The following is a 10,115-nucleotide window of genomic DNA, read 5'->3' as shown; positions in this document are numbered from 1 at the left end:
CTGAGTAGGCATTGTGATATGGGAGTTGTGGTTCAGCTGATGGGTTCATGGGATGTTAGGGGAGGGGTAGTACCTCTGATGGGGGACACGTCATGCTCCAGGGGTAATTTGGCCACCTTTGGTCCTCACCATGCTCTCAGCTCTCACCTGTGGCCCCTAGCAGGTGTCAAATGTGACAGCATCCACAGCCTGGGAATGGATTTGACTGGTCGGCTAAAGCAGGTAAGGGTAGCCAATGAGTCAATGGTCAAGGAGGCGGTTTCTTCATGTACTGTAGAGGGAACTAAGGGGCAGATTGGACTCAGCCTGGGAAGATAGCTCCTAAACCTCCGCTGCCTTGTGGGAGATCTCCAGGAGAAGAAAAAGCTAAGGAGTAAACCCTGCACAAATCCAGAGTGGGTTCCCTAAGATGGTTGGGTGGCACCTTGTCCACCACCTCCCAGCTGTTGCTTCAGCCAAGCTGGTGCCAAGTGTATTGCTCTGCTTTCCTTCCAGTGGTTCTCAACCTGTGGGTCCCCAGATGATGTTGGACTACAACTCCCATCACCCCTGAGCTCTGGCCTTGCTAGGGGTGATGGGAGTTGTAGTCCAACAACATCTGGTGACCCACAGGTTGAGAAAGGCTTTTTTAGACCACATCAGTGAGGCTGAGGGGTGGTGGTCTTGTTTTCTAGGCAGCCCAGGACCTCCATACACACTTCCCAGGCTTGGTCACTTCAGCGCTGCTAGGGCAGCAGTTTGACTACCCCGGAGGCGCACTCTATTGTCTCTTGAGACAGATGGATTCCAACAACAATGGTTCAGTTGACTTCTCTGCCTTTAAGCTCTTCCTCAAGCTGGTGGATGCAGCATCACAGTGCCAGGTGCTGCACTGGTACAACCTGGCAAAGAGCATCCTTGTTCCATGATCTTTGCCTGGAGGAGAAGAGCCATAGCTCAGGGATTAAGCACCTGCTTTGCATTCGGAACATCCCAGGTTTGAGATCCGGCTTTAAAGGATGGGATCACCTTAGCCTGAGATCTAGGAGAGCTTCTGCCTGTCAGAATAGACGATGCAGCTGGGCGGATCAGCGGAATGGCTTTATAAAGCAGCTTTTATTTTGTTCGTAATGAAGATTCTACATGAATAACTAGCTCAAAGTGTATCTTTACTACATACCTGTAGTAATATCACTTCCTGCTCATGAGAACAGTCTGCACACAGTCATGCCTATAATAACCTTTTTAGGCTGCCTTTTCTAGGTGTGCAGTGTAATTTCATTTATGGGAAGGAACAACCTCTGAATCAGTTTAATGTGTAAGGCGGTGTATGGCCCTGGGGGCAGAACTGGAAAACAATTCAAGAGGCAACAAAGGCTGCTATTGCCCAGGCAAATTCCCAGCCCTACAGGAAGCCTTGGCCATCCTTTAAAGGACAACTATGGCAAGCTTGGGTGATGGAGTCATTCCACTACTTGGTAACCCTTTACTGTCCAGAACGGGTGGGAAGCCTGGGGAAGTCCAGTGGGTGCACAAGTTCCCCACCCCTGCTTTACATTTTTGCTGTCTCAGACTGCCTTCTTTTGCCCCCCACTATGTGTCCATAGAGGAAGGTAAACGGCGTTTCCGTGCACTGCTCTGGTTTGCCAGAAGCGGCTTAGTCATGCTGGCCACATGACCTGGAAGCTGTACGCCGGCTCCCTCGGCCAATAAAGCGAGATGAGCGCCACAACCCCAGAGTCGGTCACGACTGGACCTAATGGTCAGGGTCGCATTATCTTTATGTGTCAATAGGACATCTCACCGCCACAATGTCAGTCAACTTTGTGGCTATAGACATTTCTGGGACTAAAGGCATTTCTCATTGACAGTATAATTCCTCTACATCTTATTTTCTTGTTCTCTTGGGCAAGTCACACTAGTGCTGTTATCAGAGATGAGTATTTCACATGAAGTATCAGCCCTGAGTGCTCACTGGAAGGACAGATCCTGAAGCTGAGGCTCCAATACTTTGGCCACCTCATGAGAAGAGAAGACTCCCTGGAAAAGACCCTGATGTTGGGAAAGATGGAGGGCACAAGGAGAAGGGGACGACAGAGGACGAGATGGTTGGACAGTGTTCTCGAAGCTACAAACATGAGTTTGACCAAACTGCGGGAGGCAGTGGAAGACAGGAGTGCCTGGCATGCTCTGGTCTATGGGATCACGAAGAGTTGGACACAACTAAACAACAACAATTTTCACATGAGTAAGACAGTACTTCAATAATAGTGAGAGCAAGTAGGTTAAGGAAACTTAACAGTGAGATCCGAACCAGGTCTGCTCAGAAGCAGGGACAGATGAATCTGTCAGTCTGTGGTTCTCTTATTTCTCCAGTCTTAAATTCATTTTTCCACATTTCTGCAGCAATCTGCATTAAGAAGGAAAAAAACCTTTTTTTACAATTTGTGTGCAGTTCTCCTAATAAGCACATTTTTGTATTTTAACAAATACACACATTTTTGCAAGGCATGCCTGCTACTATAATGCATTTATATCCACACTTTACCCCAATGTATGCATTTTTGCACATATTGCAAAATTTGGAAACACAGCTGTCCAGTCAAGCAAAGTGCCAATTTCAAAGGAAATTGTTTTGGGGAAAGTGCAAATTTGATAAGTTTGCCTTTAACTGTGAACTGAATCAAATTTCCCCCATATCCCCTACTTGGAAGTAAGTCTTGTTGGATTCTGTAGTGCTTAGTCCCAGGTGAAGAGAGAGAGAGAGAGAGAGAGAGAGAGAGAGAGAGAGAGAGAGAGAGAGAGAGAGAGAGAGAGAGAGAGAGAAGCTTTACTCTGAATAGTTGATGCATTGTGCTGATGGGCAGTAGAGAAAGAAAAGACAGGGTACTTCTTAGGGTGTGCCACTAGGGGTCACTCTTATGTTAAAAAAGGGCTTGCCCTCTCTGAGAAAACAGGATTTTTTCCTCTCAAGTTCTGCTTGAGTCCCTAGAGTCACTCCTGAGATTTTTCTTACCCAGCTGTACATGATGTAGGTGGGCAACTTGGCTGCTCATATATTCAAGCTGGGATCTATGGATACAGGGTTGTATACTACTACTAATAATAAATTGAATTACATAATTTTTTTAAAAAATTGTCCAGTAGCACCTTAGCTTCTTCAGATACACTGAAACAGAAGTCACCAGACCCTTATATATAGTGGGAGGGTGGGGTGGGTTTTTTCCAGAAGGGTAGTAGGAGATGGGTGATTGGCTCAATGGGTATGGTAAACCTGTAGACGACTGTTAACGACTGCAATTAGCCCTACAGGAAAATGCAAGGTATAGTATGCAGATGACCAAAAATAGCTTTAGCATGTGTAATGAGACAAGAATCCAGTATGTCTATTCAGACCAAGTCTCTCCGTAGTTTTCAGTTTAGTAATAAGTTGCAACTTCTCTTTCAAGTCTATTTCTGAAATTCTTTTGTAATAAGACAGCTGCTTTGAGATCCTGTATTGAATGTCCTGGGAGATTGAAGTGTTCTCCTACTGGCTTTTCTGTCTTGTGATTCCTGATGCCAGATTTATGTCCATTTATCCTTTGGCATAGGGTTTGGCCTCTTTGTCCAATATAGAGAGCTGAAAGGCACTGCTGGCAATAAAATAATAATAATAATAATAATAATAATAATAATAATAATAATAATAATAATAATAATAATAATAATAATGTTATAGAAAGCTCACACGTTTCACCAGAAAAAGTACCTCCAGTTCCATTCCTGACAGGCTATGGAGAGCTTCTGCCTGAAACTTCTTGTAGCTCAGTCGGTGGAGCCTGATGCTCTTAATCTCGGGGTTGTGGGTTTGAGCCCCACGTTGGGTGAAAGATTCCTGCATGTCAGGTGGTTGGACTCGGGCTCCTCCGTTCCATCTCTATGATTCAAAGCAATGGTCCACCTGAGGCAGTTGTCTGGATCTCTGTAAAGCAGCTTACATGTTTACATGGACACACGCCATCATAAAAACTGGTATGGTTTTCACATGGGAAACTGCACAAGCCTTCCCAGCCACCCAGCTACTGTACATTTATGAACACAGCCAGGAAGGTGCGGGGGGGACATCATGGCTGAGGTGGCAAAGCATTAACCCCTGTTAACACAAGACTGCCATGGACACACTTGCTATGTGCACTGGGGGTTGTCACAGACTCACTGGCGGAGGAAAGGGGTGCAGTGGGTGCAGTCTGCTCCTGGTGTCATCGGGGGAGTTGAGATCTGCCCCCCTGGAATGCTAGCCCCGCCCCCACAAGCGGCTAGCCCCACCCCCGGGTGCACAGCATGTGTGCTGCTCCAGGTGCTGGAGTAGCTAGCTCTGCCTCTGCACAGACTGCATGGGAAGGATTTGCTCAGTGTTGGGCCTTTGGAAGATGTGCTATATAAGCATACACAACAAATACCCAATCCTGTCTCCTATTAGAAATATGTAACTGGGCCATGCCCAAGAATGTTTGTTAAGAGCATACAGTGGTACCTCGGGTTACATACACTTCAGGTTACATATGCTTCAGGTTACATACGCTTCAGGTTACAGACTCCGCTAACCCAGAAATGTTACCTCGGGTTAAGAACTTTGCTTCAGGATGAGAACAGAAATTGTGCAGCAGCGGTGCGGCAGCAGCAGGAGGCCCCATTAGCTAAAGTGGTGCTTCAGGTTAAGAAAAGTTTCAGGTTAAGAACGGAACTCCGGAACGAATTGAGTACTTAACCCAAGGTACTACTGTATTTACTCTTATGCCTTAGGCCAAAAGGCTCCAAGAATGGCTTTCATGCAATTACAGTGGTACCTCGGGTTACATATGCTTCAGGTTACAGACACTTCAGGTTACAGACTCCGCTAACCCAGAAATAGTACCTCGGGTTAAGAACTTTGCTTCAGGATGAGAACAGAAATCGTGCTCTTGCAGTGTGGCAGCAGCAGGAGGCCCCATTAGCTAAAGTGGTGCTTCAGGTTAAGAACAGAACTCCAGAATGAACTAAGTACTTAACCCGAGGTACCACTGTAATTCAAACAAGACAGTTTCCTGTCTGCAGGCTTACAGCCTGAAGGAAATGACACAAAAGGAAAGGAGGTGAGAGGGAAGGGGGGAGGCAAACTCCGGCACCATTCCTTTAAATTACTTGAGAGTTGCTCTATGTATGAATGAACGACTGAAATAGAAATGGGTTTGGGAGAGGAGAAGCTAGTCTACTAGTTGAACTAATGGGATCATCCTGCTTCTCATCTTTTCCACTGCTGCAGCTTGCTAACCTGCTAGTATGTTTTGTAATACTGTATTCAGATGGAACACAACAATTGCTTTGCTGGTGCAGACCAAACATCCTTCTAGTCCAATACTGAGTTCCTGTCAGCAAGCAGTCTCTGTCAACTTACAAGTGGGATATGAAGTTGAGCATCTCCACCCCCATCGTTCTGCCCTGGACACTGAGGTCCAGCTCCGAGGGTCTTCTGGCGGTTCCCTCACTGCGAGAAGCAACGTTACAGGAAACCAGGCAGAGGGCCTTCTCGGTAGTGACACCCGCCCTGTGGAATGCCCTCCCATCAGATGTCAAGGAAATAAGCAACTTCCTGACTTTTGGAAGACATCTGAAGGCAGCCCTGTTTAGGGAAGTTTTTTATGTTTGATGTTTTATTGTATTTTTAACATTTTATTGGAAGCCTCCCAGAGTGGCTGAGGAAACCCAGCCAGAAGGGCAGGATAAAAATAATAAATGATGGTGATGATGATGATGATGATGATGACGACGATGACCTCCTCCTGTTCATCCCACTTCAGCGATATCCTCCCCCTGTATATGGAAGATCCATTGCAAGTGGGGGCAGTTGTGACAAATCAGGATGAGCAGAGAAGAGTATTAGCTTTTGTTCCTTCTCATGGTCCACCTCTGCCTTTTGAAACAAAACAAACCACATCGCTGCATCTCCGCAGCCTTTCTTTCAACACAGAGTTGCCCCCCCTGCATTGTTCTGACTCTTTCCCTGTAAAAAGAGAATTGGAATCATACACAGACTACTAGATGAGCAATGGGCTTTAAGAATTAGGTGGAAAATCCCTACAAAATATAGCATGTCTGATCCAATTTTCGCAAATGAAACAGATCTGGTGGAAAACAAATGCAATCCCACAGAACTTTCAGGCACTGTGTCCTTGAAATTCATTTTGGGTTGTCTTTGTTAGAGACAGAGCAGGAACCGGGGAGGGAGGGAGGAATAGCTCCTCTGGTTTCACTTCTACCTCCACCCCCCTTCCCTGCCTCTCCCCCGCCCTGCTTTCATTGCTCCTTTTAATGCCATATTTAATAGAAATAAATTAGAATAAACAGTCAGCCCTCAATGTCTAAAGACAGGTGGCAGAGTAATATTAAAAGAAAGGAATAAAAATTCATTTAATGAGCATTGTTAATTAAACCTGGAATTCAAAGAGGCCTGAGTTGTGGGAATTCAGAGGAAAAATGAAAATGAAGGGAACAATCGCTCCGGGCAGGAAGAGTGGAATGAAATTAAATTTAATGTGGGATTCTGTTTGTTAATGTCTATCACACATCATAGTGTATTACAGTTTAAGCTAAAGTGTTTCCCCGCTCCCAACCCTCTTCACACGCAAATGACCCCCCCCTCCCATTTTTCAAGCAGGCAGATTTCTGGAATGAAGTGGACAGGCTAGTATAAGAGCAGCTCCTGCCCAAAAACAGAAGCCAGAGAGGCCCAGAAAGAGAGGGCTGATCTCTTGACCACACCTGAGTAATTATTAATGGACCTTGGCTGTGTAGCAAGAGACGCTGTTTTAGGAAGGCTCCCAACTCCTGGTGTTTCAGACCATTTGCAATTATTCCTCAGAAGCATCAGTATTTCTGATCAGCTCTCTAGTTTGACATACTGTTGTTACAAACCAGAGCTGCAGAACCTTTGGTCCTCCAGATACTATTAGACTTAGACTACAACTCCCATCATCCTTGGCCTCACTGGCTGATGGGAGTTGGAGTCCAGCAACAACTGGAGGGCCAAAGATTCTCCCCACATCTGCTGTAGTGTAAAAAGAAGTCCACAAAACGTGGTGGGTTCTGGTGCTGCACGACTCCAACTCCCACCATTAGGGATGGTGGAAAAATTATATTCACATTTTAAGTGGAATGTATCAAATCTGCACTTTCCAAAACAATATGAAAAACAAAACATAGCCATCTATTGAAATCTGCACTTATCAGAATTTCAGCGGAAGGATGCCTTTGGCTAGACTGTGTGTATGTTCCCATTCCACACAAGCACAGAAACAACCAGGTTCCATATTCAGTATGAAATTCCTGAGAATCTCTGCTTTTGCTCTTTTCTTTTTAAAACCATCTAGCTCTCATGGTTGCAATAATATGCTTGAGAGTATATGGACAATGCCTGGCTAAATCTCAAAAACCACAGAGTTGATTAATTTTCCGGTGGTCAACAAGTGGCCTGCATAGTTCCTTCTCCCTTCCTGTAATGAGCAGAAACAGAATAAATAATGTGAACTATGGTTATACAGATTTATCTAATTTGCATAAGGTTGCAGAATTCAGTTTTTCTTGCTGCAGATTATTTTTTTAAAAATCCCAATCAGAGTACATGTAGACTTGTAGAGGTAATCTTATAAGAGCCATGCAAATCCTGAAGTAGACTCCTCTTGAAAATCCTTAGAAAATCTTCTTGGTGATACTTTCCTTAACAGACTTCCATCATCCTCCAGTTGCTCCCCAAACACTTTGGCACGCCAGAGCCTTTTGGTCTGAAAATTAGGATGAGGGATGGTTTGCGGTTTGCTTAATCTCCTCCAATAACAGTTTTCATCCACAAGCGCAGGGAATTTTTCCACTTTCATTGGAGTCTGTATCCCACGGAGCCCTTACTGTACCACCAAATATTGTACTACTACCACCAAAGCACAAACGCAAGATGAAAAGGTGGGAGGAAAGGGAACAGGCGGTAATGATGACCAATGGGAAAGACCCGGTAAAGATGGCATGCAAACATTGTGGTGGAGCTGGGAATCTAACAAATACTTATTATTTCTAGTATTATATTTATATAGACTGCAAGAAGATCAAACCTATCCATTCTTAAGGAAATCAGCTCTGAGTGCTCATTGGAAGGACAGCTCCAATACTTTGGGCACCTCATGAGAAGAGAAGACTCCCTGGAAAAGACCCTGATGTTGGGAAAGAGGGAGGGCACAAGGAGAAGGGCACGACAGAGGACGAGATGGTTGGACAGTGTTCTAGAAGCTACCAGCATGAGTTTGACCAAACTGCGGGAGGCAGTGGAAGACGGGAGTGCCTGACATGCTCTGGTCCATGGGGTCACGAAGAGTCAGACACGACTAAACGACTAAACAATAACAATTATATTTATATTATTGTGCCAATATAGCTTGGGGGGATGGGCAGCATACAATCCTGCATTTGCTATTCCTAGTCTGGTCCATTGAGCTGCCTGGGCACTGTAACAGCCAGCATTTAGCTGGTCATAAGGGGGAGCAAATGCTTGATCTAGCCGCACTCTCAGCTTCTTCCAATCAATGTTATTGAAGTTTAGCAATCCACCTTATCTAATTTAGGTCATAGAGAGAGAGAAACGGTGTGGCGGAGTTATTAGAGTGTCAGAACAGTGCTGCAACAGACTAGCATTGCCTACATCTCTGGAAGAGACAAGAGTGCTTCTGGGCATACTCAAAGTACCTGCCACTGAGGCCGTGCGCACATTTACCATTTATTCCACTGCCAGTGCTCTGTTTGATTGATTGCTAGTTACCATCCCTAAGTATTCCTGCACTTTCTTGACGATTGCTACTGATGGGTGATATACCGCCCCTCAGACTAGCTTCTGGCACAGTTAAGATGAGGTGTGTACATTTCTGGCAGCTGTTGCACATGCTCAGATAACAGCTTCACTGAACAGAAGTTTGGTACAGGAAAACAAAGTACAGTACAGTGGTACCTCTGGTTAAGAACTTAATTTGTTCTGGAGGGCCATTCTTAACCTGAAACTGTTCTTAACCTGAGGTACCACTTTAGCTAATGGGGCCTCCCGCTGCCGCCGCGCGATTTCTGTTCTCATCCTGAAGCAAAGTTCTTAACCCAAGGTACTATTTCTGGGTTAGTGGAGTCTGTAACCTGAAGTGTCTGTAACCCGATGTACCACTGTAGTGTGCATAGGAGCCAACTCCTAGGGTCTGAGGTCACTTCAGCTCCCCCACCATAAAATACTTGAGGGGGCCAGCCCTGGTGGTATGCATCAGATGAAGACAGTCTGCTCCCTCTCTGGTGTTTATATTCAATAGAAAATGCAAGTTGAACTGGTGCTGGTGTGCACATAGCCTGAGAACGTGGGACTCTTAATCACAAGGTCATGGGTTTGAGCCCTACATTTTCAGGATGCAACACTGGGCAAAAGATTCCTGCATTTGCAGGGGGTTGGACTAGATGATCCTCACATGGTCCCTTCCAACTCTACCATTTATGATTCTATGTCTGGAATGTGTAGGCGGGGCTAAGAAGTTAGTGGGTGTGTCTTCCGGACCATTCCGAGTCAACTCTGCTTCCCTAGTGAGGACTGTTCTCTAAGCCACGACTATAGCAGAGATGGGGCAGCCACAGGCAAGGAGCGGAGAGCCAAGCCTCTCCATCTAGCCCTCAGGACTCTGCCGAGGCCACTCCAGCTACAGAACTACATCCCTCCCCAGTCCTGCCTTGCACCCTCCTTGAGCGTTGATTCCTTGCTGCAATGTGTCCTTGGAGCCTGTGATACTTCTTGCGCAATTACCTCTGGAGTGTGAACATAACCAGCCTACTATACAAACATGAAAGGAGGAGAGGGGGAGGCTTTATGTTCGGTGGGTGGGGAGGAACAGAACCTCACTTACTTATTTTTATTTATTTAGGAAGGGCAGCTGCTCCCCTTGGCTACGCCGATGGGGCTTTCAATGGCTACCAGTCATGCATAGTGACTCTGCTCTACCTCCACAGCAACGGGTCTGAATACCAGTTGCTGGAAACCACAGAAGGGGAGAGGGGTTCTTGTGTTCGAATCCCGCTTGCGTGTTTCCCACAGGCCACTGTGAGAACAG

This window comes from Podarcis melisellensis, assembly GCF_964234715.1.
Source record: "Podarcis melisellensis genome assembly, chromosome: 8".
NCBI lineage: Eukaryota > Metazoa > Chordata > Lepidosauria > Squamata > Lacertidae > Podarcis > Podarcis melisellensis.
This window is presented reverse-complemented; position numbering follows the sequence as displayed.